We start from the raw sequence: 16,338 nt of genomic DNA, 5'->3' as shown, positions 1-16,338 counted from the left end.
GGGAACCCAATGAGTGTGTCCTTAATCACTGCCTCTGAGGCAGGCCTGTGCACAGGGCTAGTGTTGGAGTCAGTTAGAGGCCTCTATTCCGCTACTGCGCAGTCTTTTAGGACCTAAAACAGTCTCCCTAGTTGGATACAGATGAACGGAAGGAAAAATATCCTAAATCCGGAAAGCAAGTCTCTGCTTGAGGGTTAGCACGGGGAGTTCCTGATTTGAGCCACAAGATGGCGCTGGAGGACCTCTAACAAGAAAATGGCAGTACTCTGCCTAGTGAGGTGCCTGGGTTTGAGGCACAGGGGTCAGGTCTTTGTAAGGGGGTTCTCAGTGGCTGGGGGTCTCTGTCACTGTCCCTCAGCTTCCACACTGTACTAGCTGGGTCCGTGGGTCACTGTGTTGACTTGAGAAGGGGGCGCAGCCAAGGCTTGTGGCCACGAATATGGGGAGACAGTCCCTGGTATGCTGGCCTGTGCAGGCCTTGAAGGGGGTCCCGGCTGTGGGCCACTATGGTCGGCAAGGGGGGGGCACTAGGACTCCTGTGGGACCAGTGTCAGGTAGGGTGGTGCTGGGGCTGCTGTGCAGCACTTACGATTTGTTGCAGCACCTGCTGTCTGGACTCCATTGGGGCTGATCTCCAGAGCGGTCTGCGGGATGCTGGGCCTTGTAGTTCTCCCCTCTCTCCCTCTGCCTGGATGCGGGAGGGGAGCGCTACGCGTCAGCGCGGTTCCACACGCCGGAGGGTAGAAGGCTGTGAAGGCTGGGTGCTGCTGCGGCGTCTTCCCCGCTGGTCTCTGCGTCTCTCCGTCCCTGCTTGATGACGCGGGGCAGTGTGCGCTGGGCTTCCCCTCTGTGTAGCAGCCGGGCGCAGGTGATGCACGCTGCCCGAGTTGCTGCTGGATCACGCCGCCCTCTGCCTTCCCCGCCGAATCTTCTCCTCAGCGCCGGACTCTGCTGCGGGTCGGGGACCTTCTTGCACGTCACGCGCCACCGGGACTTTCTCTCTGCAGGTAACGCTGGTCCTCACGCGCCACCGCACACTCCTCCCCTCTCTTCCTCGCGCTCTCCTCCTTTCTTCCAATCACTGGGCGCCTCCGTTCGCGCCCTTCTCCTCCTGCAATGTTAACCCTTCAAGGGCCTGTGACCCTTCCGTGGCACCGAGTGTGGTTGCCTAGCAACCCTCCGATGGTGCTTGGTATGTGCAATATGCTGGGGAACAGGGTACCCCCAGCCAGGGCAGTACAAAGGGGGCACCCACAGAGTCTGGGGTGTCACATGTCCCCCTGCTGGAATGATGCCAGTCCCGGGGCATCACTTTAAGGGTTAGCCAAAGTCTTGAATAACGTCCTACACAGGAAGATAAGGCCCTGAATGTCCTTGTCAAAGGGGCCACAATTAGCATCGAATATCAGATAATGTTAACGCTGTACACTGAGTTATATACATATTTACAAAGGGTTTACAATTTACATTCGGTAGCGGAGTGGTAATACCCCTCTTGTGGACCGCTCAGATCTTCGGACTTCCCTGACGGGAGTACGGTGGACAACAGGAGCGTCGGCAGGATCCGCTGGATCTTCAGTTACTGGCCGTGCAGGGCTTCCATGGTGTACAGTCTGTGTGGGTTGTCTCGGTATAGACCCGTTCATAAACAACAACAGTTCCATTGGGTCGTGAAGAGGAATGGGTTCAGCGGGCTCGATGAATTCTTGGTCAGAGGAGTCTTCTTCTGATGGAGGTCCCTCGATGCACAACTTGAGTTGATTTCTCGAGACGGTGAGGACAGGCCCACCAAGGTTGCGTTGGATCTGGTAAATGTAGACGTCACCATCCGGGATGCGAAGCACGGTGTATGGGGCGGTCTCCCACATTGTATCGAGTTTGCTTGACCGATGGTGCTTCCTCTTCCAGACCCTGTCGCCTATCTGGAGTGGCGTGGGACGAGCATTAGCGTTGTAGTCGGTCTCTTGTCTGACGTGCGCTGCTTCCATCCTCTTCTCCACGATCTCACGAGCGTTCTCCATCCTCTGCTGGTGTTCTTGCACCCAACTTTGTTGCAAACGGGGCTGGTGGTCTAGGCCGGGTGACAGCTCCAGGTCCTTTGGCAGCTTTCCCCGTCGGCCAAACAGGAGGTAATAAGGGGTAAACCCCGTGGAGCAATGTTCTACATTATTGTATAGGTAGGTGAGCTCGGGGAGTAGGGTCGGCCAGCGAGTGCGTTGTTCCGTAGAAAGACTCCGGAGCATCCCCAAGATGGTCCTATTGGCCCGCTCGCACTGTCCGTTGCCCTGGGGGTGGTATGCCGTGGTCTGGACCTTCTTACAGCCGTAGGTGGAGCACAACTCATGGAACAGCTGAGAGTTGAAAGCGGGCCCTTGGTCGGTCAACACTCTGTCTGGATACCCGTACGGCTTCACAAAGTGCTTCCAGAACAGTTCGGCCGTTGTCTTGGCTGTCAAGTCACGAACTGGTACCACCACCAGGAATTTGGTATAGTGATCGGTCATTGTTAAGGCATAAGTGTGTCCACTTGAGCTGGGCTCCAGTTTTATGTGGTCAAGGGCCACCAATTCGAGGGGGTAGGTGCTCTTGATGGGGTGCAAGGGGTCCTTTTCGCTGGCCTCTGGATGTCGTTTGAGACTACAAGGCACACACTTCTGGCACCACTGCTCGATGTCTTCCCGCATGCCGATCCAGAAGAACCTGGTCCTTAAGACTGCTTCGGTCTTTTGCGTGCCGAAGTGGCCGGAGGCATCGTGGTATGCTTCGAGTAATCTACTGGCCTGTTACCGTGGGACGATCACTTGCGTGGTGGTCTGGTGAGTTCCTGGATGGAGACTGACTCGTACAAGTAGGCCCTGCCGTTTCTGCAGCCGGCCTCGGTGTCTTAGTAGCTTCACCAGTTCAGGCTCTGCTGCCTGTCTCTGTTCTTTAGTCAGGCCACAGCGTCGTCGAAGGAGGCGGGAGAGGTCTTGAATCACCGGGCTCTTCTGCTGCACTTCAACCCAGTCTACCTCAGGCGTCCCAAAGGTGGGAGCGGTATCGGTTTGACTAGCGGCAACCAACAGAGGTTCGGAATAGACCATAGTTCTCCTCGCGGCCTGAAAGAGCGGAGCTTCCAGTTCTTCGGCAACTTCTCCACCCTCTTCGGCCACATCTTCCACAGGAAGGCGGGAGAGGGCGTCTGCGTTCCCGTTCTCTTTGCCACTTCTGTAGGACACTGTATATCGAAAATTGGCGAGGCGTGAGACCCAGCGTTGCTCCATGGCCCCTAGCTGAGCGGTGGTCAGATGGGCCAGAGGGTTATTGTCCGTCATGATGACGAAGGGTGTTGCGGCGAGGTAATTCTTAAATTTTTCAGTGACGGCCCAGATCAGGGCGAGCAACTCGAGTCTGAAGGTGCTGTAATTCTCGCAGTTGCGCTCGGTCTTGCGGAGTCCCCTGCTGGCATACGCGATCACCCTTTCCTTCCCTTCCTGTATCTGGGACAGGACAGCTCCCAGTCCTCTGTGGCTCGCATCTGTGTATACTTGGAAAGGCTTCTCGTAGTCGGGATAAGCCAACAAAGGGGTATTCGTCAAAGAGGCTTTTAACTGCTCGAATGCCTGCTGTTGTTCGGGCCCCCAATCGACCGGGGCAGACCCCTTTCTCTCTTGCCCAGACTTTCCTCTCAGCAGCTCGTAGAGTGGGGCGGAGATGCCGGCGAAGCCCTCTACGAATCGGCGGTAGTAGCCGGCGAAGCCGAGGAAGCTCCTCACCTCCCGCACCGAGCGGGGCACTGGCCAGTCTCGGACGACCTGAATCTTATCGGGGTCTGGTCTCACGCCCTGTGCACCGACGATATGCCCCAGGTAGGCTACTTCAGGCTTGAGGAGGTGACACTTCGCGGGTTTTAGCTTCAACCCAGACTTGGCTAGCAGCCGGAATACCTCTTCTAGGTGCTGGAGGTGCTCTTCGTAGGTCCTTGAGAATATGATAACATCGTCAAGGTACAACAATATCATTTCGAAGTTGTGATGGCCCAGACAATGCTCCATCAGCCGTTGGAACGTGGCGGGGGCATTGCACAATCCGAAAGGCATCCTTTCGAATTCGAAGAGTCCCATCGGCGTCGTGAACGCGGTCTTCTGCATGTCTTCGGGGGCCATCGGGACCTGCCAGTACCCACTCATGAGGTCCAACGTGGAGAAGAAGGCCGCGGTCTTCAACGCTGTCAGCGACTCCTCTATGCGGGGCAGTGGATAGGCGTCTTTGTGGGTCACCGCGTTGAGCTTGCGATAGTCAACGCAAAACCGTAGACTGCCGTCTTTCTTTTTCACGATGACTATCGGAGAGGCCCACGGGCTATGGCTTTCTCGTACGACTCCCGCTTCCTTCATCTCGTCAATCATCTTTCTCACCGGCTGGTACATTGCGGGAGGGATAGGTCGATGCCTCTCCTTGATGGGAGGGTTGGTCCCTGTCGAGATGTAGTGGCACACATCCTTCGCTCTTCCAAAATCGGACGGGCTTTGGCTAAACGCCACCGCATTCCTCCTGACGATCTCGAGGACGCCTTGGCGTTCTGGGTCAGTGGTGTCGGGGCCTCCTATTTTGATGTCTTCCCACCACACTTTCTCACCACACCCATCTGGTGGGCTCTCCTCGTTTCCCTCGCCGTCCGTCACGGAGGTCACGTTATGCCCAATCACGTCCTGGAAGTCGACCTGGAAGATTCGGGCAACTGGGCAATGTTGATGGAGCTTGATCGGGTAATTGTGGGGATTGACAATTCGGACCGGCACCCTACCGTCCTGGACTCGAGCCAACGTTCTGGCCACAGCAAACGGTGGGTGACCGTCATGTTCATAAGGTTCCAGGATGGCATCATATGCTCCTCCTCCTGGGCCAATCCTGGCCTTACACCAGATGATGTGTTCCGAATTAGGCAGGAGCAGGATCGGTCGTCGGTCTGCGACTCGAGCTTTGCCGACTTCGCCTCGGTCGTCCGTGAACCTCCGTTGTCCTTCCAGAACCCGCATCGTCCGCTGCATCGTCTTTTTCTCTCGAGGGCCAGCTGTCATCTCTTTCTTCAGGGCCTCGACCATCTCTTCTGGACAGTGTTTGAGGATATTCATCCCCAGGATCATCGGGGGCAGATGTCCACAATGGGCGGTTGTGACTAGGCAGCCTTGTCTCTGTAGGGTGGTTTTGCCTATCTTGACATCTGTCTCCCAGTAGCCTTGATAGTCGATGGGTTGACCATTACTTGCTAGCAGGTGGAGCCACGTGGTGGGGGGTGCGACAATGTTCTCTCTCGGCCAGTGGCGGTCAAATTCCTCTAGCTTGATGGTAGAAACTTGAGAGCCAGTGTCCAGTAGCGCCTCCATTGTCACCCCATCGATCTCCACACTGATGTGGGGGCACTTCCCTACGAGGCCACCAGTCTTCTTTCGGGGGACCTAGTAGCGGGTCTCCTCCCGAGGGTCGGTCCTCCTCCTCGGGGTCTCCCCGTTTAAATCGCCCTGAGGGCAGTTTCTCTCAACGTGGCCGCTTTGGTTACATCTCCGGCAGATTGGTCTGCCTTCGTCGTCGAACCGGTCGGTCGATCGTCTTCCCGATTCTCTGGGCGTACTCCACCGCGGTCTTCCTCCTCTTTCTCTTCGCGGGCGCCACTCATTTTGTCTAGCTTCGCTCTGCTCCAGCCTTTGCCCCATTCTGGCCATGTTTAGAGTCAATTCTGTGAGCTTGCTATTTATAGCGGACAATGGATCTGGGCCTGCCGGCGATTGCGCTTCCTGAAGTACTGTTCTCTTCTTCGCACTACCAGGTCCCTGGTGTCTGGCTTCCCAGTGGTCCTCCGCCTCTTCTTCTCCCGCCGTAGCTCCTTCTTCCGGCTCTTCATTCTGGATTTTTTCCAACACCTGTAGTGCTGATTCTTTGAGTTCCTCGAAGGTGCAGCCTTGTTCTTGTCGCTTTATCATTCGGAGCTGGGCGCGGGTGGTCTCTTCTCTCGCCCCTTCTACGAAGAGGTCTATCAACATTTCGTCCGCCAGTTGCACTTCTCTTGGGTCTGCGGCTTGGACTGCCTTCATGGCCTCGTATAATGCCAGTGCGAAATCACGCAGTGATTCTCCTTGTTTCTGCTTCCTGGCATATAACCTGCTCTTCAGCATTGGCACGGTTTTGGCATCGAAGATCTTTGCCAGTTTTTTCAAGATCTTGTCCGCCGTCTCTCTGTCGCCTTTTGACCATGATTTTACTTCTCTCAGGGCGGACCCTCTCAGTTGTGCCATCAGTATCTCTTTGCTTTGTTCTTCGTTCAGTTGGTATAGGGTGAACGTCGAATTCATGCGGTCCTTGAATGCCTTGAAAGTGCTTGTGCCTTTCGTCCGCGTATCTCCAGAGAATGTGAGGAGCCACGTGGCCCCGAAGTAGTAGGGCATCGTGATCTGTGCCGCCGCTGCCTTTGGCGGTTCTTTGTCTTCCGGTAGTGGTGGGAGACGTCTGCGGGGTGATGGTATTGGGGTACCGTCTTCCGACATTTTCCGATCCTGTTCGTGACGCCAAAGTTAGATGTGGTACACCGGAGAAGATCGGCCAGTAACCCTCTGTATTACCTTGATGCTGGAGCTGAATAGACGTCTTCTTTCTTCAGGGCGGCTGAGACAATAAACAGGCTGAGGATATGCTTCAAGGGTGTTTATTAGTCGGAATACCTGTAGTCTGCGGTGGGTAACCAACTTACTTGTCACAGGGAAAACACTCACAACAATGTAACAGCATAGATTTGACACACAAACAACATCAATATCGCCTCAAATAAAGTGCGTAACAGTTAGGTAAACCCGCACAATTATACTCCAATACTTCGGTTAGACTCCGTTACTTCAGAAAAGGTCCTCTCGCCGTGACTGGTTCACATGAGCGCTGTTAAGTTACGTGCAGGAGGCACAGATGCTATTTTGCGTGGGCAAACCCAAATCCACACTCGGATGTGAATCAGCCTGACAACTTGAGGAATACTCTAGCACTTTTCTGTACCTTACAGTATAAATCACTTCAACATTAAATCACGTATACAGTGCAAACAGTATAAATCACTTTAGCATTAAATCACATATATAGTGCAAACAGTATAAACCACTTTAACATTAAACCACAACAGTGTCACGTGACTGGGAACCCAATGAGTGTGTCCTTAATCACTGCCTCTGAGGCAGGCCTGTGCACAGGGCTAGTGTTGGAGTCAGTTAGAGGCCTCTATTCCGCTACTGCGCAGTCTTTTAGGACCTAAAACAGTCTCCCTAGTTGGATACAGATGAACGGAAGGAAAAATATCCTAAATCCGGAAAGCAAGTCTCTGCTTGAGGGTTAGCACGGGGAGTTCCTGATTTGAGCCACAAGATGGCGCTGGAGGACCTCTAACAAGAAAATGGCAGTACTCTGCCTAGTGAGGTGCCTGGGTTTGAGGCACAGGGGTCAGGTCTTTGTAAGGGGGTTCTCAGTGGCTGGGGGTCTCTGTCACTGTCCCTCAGCTTCCACACTGTACTAGCTGGGTCCGTGGGTCACTGTGTTGACTTGAGAAGGGGGCGCAGCCAAGGCTTGTGGCCACGAATATGGGGAGACAGTCCCTGGTATGCTGGCCTGTGCAGGCCTTGAAGGGGGTCCCGGCTGTGGGCCACTATGGTCGGCAAGTGGGGGGCACTAGGACTCCTGTGGGACCAGTGTCAGGTAGGGTGGTGCTGGGGCTGCTGTGCAGCACTTACGATTTGTTGCAGCACCTGCTGTCTGGACTCCGTTGGGGCTGATCTCCAGAGCGGTCTGCGGGATGCTGGGCCTTGTAGTTCTCCCCTCTCTCCCTCTGCCTGGATGCGGGAGGGGGGCGCTACGCGTCAGCGCGGTTCCACACGCCGGAGGGTAGAAGGCTGTGAAGGCTGGGTGCTGCTGCGGCGTCTTCCCCGCTGGTCTCCGCGTCTCTCCGTCCCTGCTTGATGACGCGGGGCAGTGTGCGCTGGGCTTCCCCTCTGTGTAGCAGCCGGGCGCAGGTGATGCACGCTGCCCGAGTTGCTGCTGGATCACGCCGCCCTCTGCCTTCCCCGCCGAATCTTCTCCTCAGCGCCGGACTCTGCTGCGGGTCGGGGACCTTCTTGCACGTCACGCGCCACCGGGACTTTCTCTCTGCAGGTAACGCTGGTCCTCACGCGCCACCGCACACTCCTCCCCTCTCTTCCTCGCGCTCTCCTCCTTTCTTCCAATCACTGGGCGCCTCCGTTCGCGCCCTTCTCCTCCTGCAATGTTAACCCTTCAAGGGCCTGTGACCCTTCCGTGGCACCGAGTGTGGTTGCCTAGCAACCCTCCGATGGTGCTTGGTATGTGCAATATGCTGGGGAACAGGGTACCCCCAGCCAGGGCAGTACAAAGGGGGCACCCACAGAGTCTGGGGTGTCACATTGGCACTCAAAAGGTTAATATAGTTAATAAACTCGGTGTTAAAACATTGCTAAGAGAAATAATAAACGAATGAATGAATAAGTGAATTAATTAATTAATGGGATAGGATAGTTGTGGGTTTGGGACTGGAGACCAGTTATTCTGGTCTGCACTTAAGCTGGAAGTGTGAACTGAGAAATAAAACAAGAAGTTAGCAGTACTTTGCTCATTACTAAAAATGACACCTGTCAACAACAAAACAAAGTTGAATCTTTGGGTGGTATTTAATCCTGATTCCGACTGTCGGGACGTCCCTGACAGTCGGATTCATGGCAGTTTTTCGACCGGTTTCCACTAACTCAAGTTGGCATTCAATGTTCCAACTGTCGAGTGTCAGAACGGCCGCATTTTGTCAGAAACGGACGTTCCTGACAATTCAGAATCTGAAAGCCTTCAGTGCGGTCGGAAACGGCAGCACTGAACAGGTGTGTGCCGCTTTTTTCGCTGGTGGACACAGTGGCACAGATTGAATACCCCCCTTTATTTTGAAGTCAATTTTCTGATTCACTACATCAAAAAATAACCAAAACCTTTGTTTATTTTTTTGAAAAACTTGGCTTTTGTCCCTTTTGCAATGATCAATAAAGATTAAACTTTTTGAATGACCGTGTAAGGAGAAATTTCGGTACTTGTGAGTTATCCGGGCTGCCGATTTTGTCCTTAAGTTAAGGACACCCGACCGACGCGATGCCCACGATTTAGCCCCAAATCGGGGGCATCGCGTCGGTCGTGGCCGTTATAAGGGGCCGCGACGCGATGCCCACGATTTCCTATACACAGTAATGTTAAAAGACACGATGGACCCGATTTCCCATAGACAGTAATGTTAAAAGACGCGATGGACCCGATTTCCCATAGACAGCAATGTTAAAATAAAATGACAATATGAAATTGTCCAATATGTTTTAAAAAAAAATGTTTCATGGCCCCCCACCACCGTTAACGCCACCCCGCTATTGACGCCAACCCGAAGCGTGGCGAGCGCAGCGAGCCCGCGAGGGGCGGCGGTACGCGTCCTCCGACCTTTTCATGCCCTACTATCCACTAGGGCGTGGAGTGAGAATAGAATAGTGTGGCGAGCGCAGCGAGCCACCGAGCCCGAAGCGTGGCGAGCGGACGCGGACACCTGTGAAGCCCGCAAGGGCACGCGGATACCTGTGAAGGTGTCCGTGTCCCCTCGCGGGGCTTGCTGCGCTCGCCACGCTTCGGGCTCGGTGGCTCGCTGCGCTCGCCACACTATTCTATTCTCACTCCACGCCCTAGTGGATAGTAGGGCATGAAAAGGTCGGAGGACGCGTACCGCCGCTCCTCGCGGGCTCGCTGCGCTCGCCACGCTATTCTATTCTCACTCCACGCCCTAGTGGATAGTAGGGCATGAAAAGGTCGGAGGACGCGTACCGCCGCCCCTCACGGGCTCGCTGCGCTCGCCACGCTTCGGGTTGGCGTCAATAGCGGGGTGGCGTTAACGGTGGTGGGGGGCCATGAAACATTTTTTTTAAAAACATATTGGCCAATTTCATATTGTCATTTTATTTTAACATTGTTGTCTATGGGAAATCGGGTCCATCGCGTCTTTTAACATTACTGTCTATGGGAAATCGGGTCGGAAATCGGGTCCATCGTGTCTTTTAACATTACTGTCTATGGGAAATCGTGGGCATCGCGTCGCGGCTCCTTATAACGGCCACGACCGACGCGATGCTCCCGATTTCGGGCGCGATGAAAAAATCGGCAGCCCGGATAACTCACAAGTACCGAAATTTCTTACGTACGGGAGGGTACAAGGGGGGGGGGGGGGGGGGGAGCGAGCAAGTGGTATTCTGACCCTCATTACATGTAACTATTCAGATAGCTAAACCATGTCCACCTCTCAATGCAAATAACTTTACATTCATGGGTTGCAGAATGTCCCCTAAAGTGCAAATGTTACAGTGCAATGTAAAGATAACCTGGGTGGCCAAGAGCAAGGTGAATGTTTTCATCAAGATCTGATGTGATTGACTTTGAACACTGTTATCAGTGGCAATACGAGGAGAGTATGATGGGGCTAATATGAAAAAAGTCTATAGCACCGGTTCTCAAACTCGTCCTTAGGACCCATACAGTGCATGTTTCGCAGGTCTCCTCACAGAGGCCCTCGTTCTAGTCTGATTGGAACAAGGTGAATTCGGCCCATTCCCATGAGTGCACAGGTGGGATGATGCATGCCTGTGGCGGGCGCCCGGCCATCCAATGATTTCTCCTGCAGCGTAGAGCTGGCGAGGGGATGTGTCTTTCATACACATCCCCTTGCATGGTACGGAGGGGATTCGGCGGCATGGGGGCGGGGCTTCGGTGGAGTGGCGTCTCTGGTGCTCAGTAAGCCGTGAGCTTCGCAGCTTACTGAACAAACCAGAATCAACCCCAGAATCCCAAGTGAAATAATTAGCTCCACCTGTGGATCTTTTAAAAAAGTGTCAATGTGTAATGAGTGCACCTGTGCACCTGTCAGATGACCTGGAAAGCGTCCTGAGGACCGAGTTTGAGAACCCCCGCACTATACAATCACAGAAGAAATATGAAAAATTTTCATTTCTAAACTTTTATCTGTTTACAGTAGTTATTATTGTTTTTTTTATGTAAATAAAAGTAATTCAAATTCATAACAAAAGTTTGTGTTCTTTTTACATACAATAAGGTATTAAAATAGGGACCTTCTCTTAAAATCTTTAATTTGGGGGTGGTAACCGTGTATTTTCTAGGAATTCCCCAGAAAACGCAGGCATACCCTGGCTGTTTGTGAAGGAGGGCTACTGACGCCATCATACATTGCCGTGCCCAATTTCTAAGTGCCTCCAGTTCAAATTCTACTACATTATATTGGGCAGTGCCCTGCAGCTTGTTAGAGAGAAGTTTTCATTCCGCACTGAACGTTCCTTTTGTTCGTCTTTGCATATTTTATCTTCTATTTCTTTATCATTTAATCATTATTTTGTGCAATTATCCTTAGTTTGTTTATTCAAAAAGAAAAAGCGGGGCTACCCATCTCTAATATTGGAGCGGTGCTACCCATCTTTATATTGGAGAAGCAAGAGTAGCAGAGATATTGAGGGTGCACTCTTGAAGATATTTATGCTCGACACAGCTCCGCCCCCCCGACACCTGGAAATCACTCCCCCGAGTTCTTATTGGGCCATTCAGTCAAATATAATGGATGACCATCCATAGCTAAAACTATCGATGGTTATCCATCAAATAGTTTACCACTATCGGTGGCTGGGTGCAGAATCGCCATCGATGGCGTCTGCACCAATGGCCATCCCTAATTGTCAATGCTATATACCAGGCCTGGCCAACCTGTGGCTCTCCAGATACGGTCAAACTACAAATCCCATCATGCCTTGCCACAGTTTTGCTATATGGGAGTGTTAAAACTGTGGCAAAGCATGCTGGGATTTGTAGTTTCACAACATCTGGAGAGCCACAGGTTGGCCTGTCCTGCTATATACGTTAGGATGCTTTATTTGCACATGTGTCAGTAAGCCAATGCTACAACATATCACTGTTACCATAGCAATACTCAGTGGGCGTTCCACTGATGCATGTGATGCTGTTAGCGATCTATTAAGATGGTAAATGATCAGTAGAGCACTACCTGACTTGCCTACCTGACCCTCTCCATGAGGGACACAATGCTCTGTTCCTGGACTTACCTGGTAATGTATGATTGCCATCACCTGTGGCGAGCTAGGTAATTGATAAGAAAGGTGTTTCACCACAGGTGATGGCAATCATAAATTACCAGGGAACTCCAGGAACAGAGCATTATCTCCCTCATGGACAGGGTCAGGTAGGCAAGTGGTGAATTGGGGCAGGTGCAGGATATGCTATTCTGCTCCTGCTTACCCCATACACAATTTAAGAGTTAGTGCCATATGTACCAAGCCTTAAAGGGTTACAAAGTGGAGAGTGATGAAGTACCAGCCAATCAGCTTCCAACTGTCATACCACAGGCTGTGCTTGAAAAATGATTGGCTGTCAGTCCATCTCTCCACCTTTTTGCTCTCCAAGGCTTAATACATCTGGCCCTTAATGTCATACACAGATATTTGCCTGTACGGCTTATGGCTTATGCTGTCCTATGATGGTCACAATCCCAGCCAGGGCACTGGTAACCCATGGCAACACACTAGGAGTCATTCTGTTGTCTGGTCCCTACTAGCACAGTCAGACTTTATTGGAGCTTGTGATATTTAGTGTTGAATTTGGTTTAATTCTTATTCAGTATTAGTAGAGGTGAGAGGAAGAAGAGAGAGAGAGGAGGAGGAGGAAACGTGTGGGAGCAGCCATGAGCTGCCTCCCTTTTAGCATGCGCTGGCCATTTTATAGCAGAAGGGTAAGTGTGCAGTGATTTCTTTTCGTGCTTTGTTGTTTTTATGGGGGGGGGGGGTAGGGGTTTTCACAGATTTTGTAATGGGCGGGGCTAACCTGAAAGTGGGCGTGTCAGGGAATAGATGGCGGATTTGTCCCAAATTAGTAGGGCTAAATGTCAGGCGGTGTCTGCCCAAATCTGACTAAGCTGAGGGGTTATTTATTATTGATAGTATTGATGGTGATATTGGGCACTAATATTTGCCCACATTGCTCTGCAAATGGGGCTGTTGATAAATCGGGTTTAATAAAGTCCACTTTTTTTTCCTTTCCTCCATAATTGTGATAGATTTGCTAATACCTGCACACGAGCATTTATCTATGGTCAGTTGTGTAACACACAGCTGTTATCATGCACAGAGAGGTCGGGTTTAGCGCATAAAGCAGCATAACCCGGTAAAAGTAAATGGGAACAATGCGAGCAGTCCCGTTTGGGCGCTCATGCGGGTAAATTATTTTGCACACATAAGGTCACCACCTCATAGGGTAGCGAGCTGAAATGCCAGCGCCGGCAACTGTTCGCAGCTGAAAGGAAAAATAATTTAATAGCTCCATTGGGCGCCATCTACTGGCGCCGAAAGCAATTACATTTCACCCACTATGACCAATAGGGATATCTGTGTACAGCTTCATTGTTATTTAGAATTTCTATTTTATCTTTATTCATTTAAGGTGATGCAGAGCTACGCTTCCCTGCTGCCGCCAAAGTGGGAGCCAATATACCCCATTGTGCGAAATGGCACCATCGAACTGCCCCCATCATGCGAAATGGCCCCATCACCCTCAGCTATGCAAGCTGAGCCGGCACCCCGGGAGAGGCAGGAGCCCCCGGCACCCCGGGAGAGGCAGGAGCCCCTGGCACCCCGGGAGAGGCAGGAGCCCCCAGCACCCCGGGAGAGGGAAGAGCCCCCAGCACCCCGGGAGAGGCAAGAGACCCCGGCACCCCGGGAGCAGCAAGCACCACCGGTACCCCGGGTGAGGCAAGCGCCACCGGCACCCCGGGTAAGGCAAGCACCACCACCTCCCCGGGTGAGGCAAGCACCACCACCTCCCCGGGTGAGAAATGCCCCATGCTTTCCCGGGTAAGAAAGGCATCCTCACCGTAGAGGAATTCGCCACCAGCAACACCAGAGTGGCATGCGCCCTCAACAACAACAGAGTGGCATGCGCCCTCAACAACAACAGAGTGGCATGCGCCCCCAGCAACACCTCTGGAGCGGCATGCACCCCCAGCAACATCAGGGAGGTGCTTGCAGACACATAATACCAATTGTTTAATAAAATGTGTGTTGTATAATGATTTGGTTTCTCTTGCTTTATTCCCCCCCACCCCCCAATTGAAGTGCCTATGCAGAATGAATGCTTGGGGGCTGCAGTGTCACCATTTGTAAAATATTAAATAAAGTAAAAGTACACCTTGTTATATCAGCCCTGTAACCCATCATTCACCTGTCTACATATTGATTACTGTGTGGCAAACAGTGACCTAACAGACTTAGAACCAAAGGCCTATTTTTACTCTAAAAACACACTTTTCCTATTCTTTATAAGTGCAGTGGCACTTCACACTACATGTATGTTTGTCCAATGTGTGTCTCAAAATCTTAACCTCTTAAACATTTTCACAACCCATAAGGAGGGATAGCATCCGTGACCCTATAGATTAAAAGAACACGGATCCAACTCCCCCTTATCTTTTAAAAGAAAACCTAATAAAGTATTTACTTTTAAATTCACCTCTTTTTTTAGGTGTGCATCCATAGCACAAATCCTTTTCTTCTTCTCTATACATATTGTACATCTCAGAGGTTTTACTTGGGTTGGTCCATACAACAAAACCAGCTGGATGTACAGGAAGAAACCGTCACAGAATCGTAACATTGGATACTGCATACAAAGTCAAGGTTGCAGGTTCACCCTCAATATCGCTACTACTCTTGCTTCTCCAATATAAACTGTCCTGAAGCTTACATTATGCCACATTACATTGCCCCCTTACCCACATTACACTGTCCTGCAGATTACATTATGCCACATTACATTGCCCCCTTACCCACATTACACTGTCCTGCAGATTACATTATGCCACATTACATTGCCCCCTTTACCTACATTACACTGTCCTGCAGATTACATTATGCCACATTACATTGCCCCCTTAGCTACATTACACTGTCCTGCAGATTACATTATGCCACATTACATTGCCCCCTTACCCACATTACACTGTCCTGCAGATTACATTATGCCACATTACATTGCCCCCTTACCCACATTACACTGTCCTACAGATTACATAATGCCACATTACATTGCCCCCTTACCCACATTACACTGTCCTGCAGATTACACTGTCCGGCAGCTCCCCGGGGGAGCTTGGTAAGATTGGCACTTGATGTGCCATTTTTTACATGTGATAAATCGTCTCGATTTATCACATGTAAACCCGGGGTGCAGGGGGGGGCTGCAGAACAGGGCTGCTGGTGGGGGGCGCTGCTAAGGCAGCGTGCAGGGGACGCTGCGGGGGACAGTGACAGAGCCGGCCAGGGGGAGGCGGGAGCTGTCAGTGCTGGAAAAAAAAGCCCATAAAATGAATGGGCAGCCTGTGATTGGCTGAGCACTCTCTCAGCCAATTGCTGACTGGCTGAGAGAGCGCTCAGCCAATCACAGGCTGCCCATTCATTGTAGGGGCTTTTTTTTTCCAGCGCTGACAGATTTTCCTGCCCGGCTCTTGTCCCCCGCAGCGCCCCCTGTCTTACTAGCAGCGCCCCCCCCCCGCATTGACGGCTCCCTGCGGAGGCAGTGCAGGCGGGGACCGCAGGCGTCGCAGAGCAGAGACTGTCGGCGCGGCGGGAGAATAGAAAGAAATCTTATTCAAAAGACCGGGCGGCCACTGAGCTCAGCCAGTCAGCGGCCGCCCGGTCTTTTGAATAGGATTTCTTCCTATTCTCCCGCCGCGCCGACGGTCTCTGCTCTGCAACGCCTGCGGTCCCCGCCTGCACTACCTCCGCCGGGAGGCGTCAATGCGGGGGGGGGGGGGCGCTGCTAGTAGACAGGGGGGCTGTATATAAAGATATATCGGATCTGAACTAAAAAGCACCCATGATGGCTCAGATTCCGATATATCTTATGTTCTGCAGGTCCGACGCCGTGATCCGATGCACGCGGGACCGCGCATCAGATCAGATGTCAAACACATGCGATTTTGGTCCGATTTCACTCGATTTATCGGCCCAAAGGGCCGAAATCGGATGAAATCGGCCGAAAATCGCATAGTGTATGGGGGCCTTTAGTAAGAGCTACTATACTATACTTGGTAAATTGCTGGGAAATGGTGCTGATGATTCAATGTAAACGTATTTGTCTCTCAATCCTTTTTTCCCCAAAAATGTAAAAGTGTAATCTGGGCTAGGTGACATGAGGGAGATTGCTAGACTAATGGAGGAGAGAGGGAGTTTG

At 52.0% G+C, this 16,338-nt stretch overlaps 1 protein-coding gene across 9 annotated transcripts in view; it reads right to left on the bottom strand.

Moving 5' to 3' along the window:
• SMOC1 (SPARC related modular calcium binding 1) overlaps positions 1-16,338 on the bottom strand; it is a 206,915-nt gene that overhangs the window by 20,461 nt on the left and 170,116 nt on the right. The gene's annotated exons all lie outside the window — the stretch shown is intronic.

Source organism: Crinia signifera, chromosome 12 (genome assembly GCF_055691185.1).
Source record: "Crinia signifera chromosome 12, ASM5569118v1, whole genome shotgun sequence".
NCBI lineage: Eukaryota > Metazoa > Chordata > Amphibia > Anura > Myobatrachidae > Crinia > Crinia signifera.
This window is presented reverse-complemented; position numbering and strand designations above follow the sequence as displayed.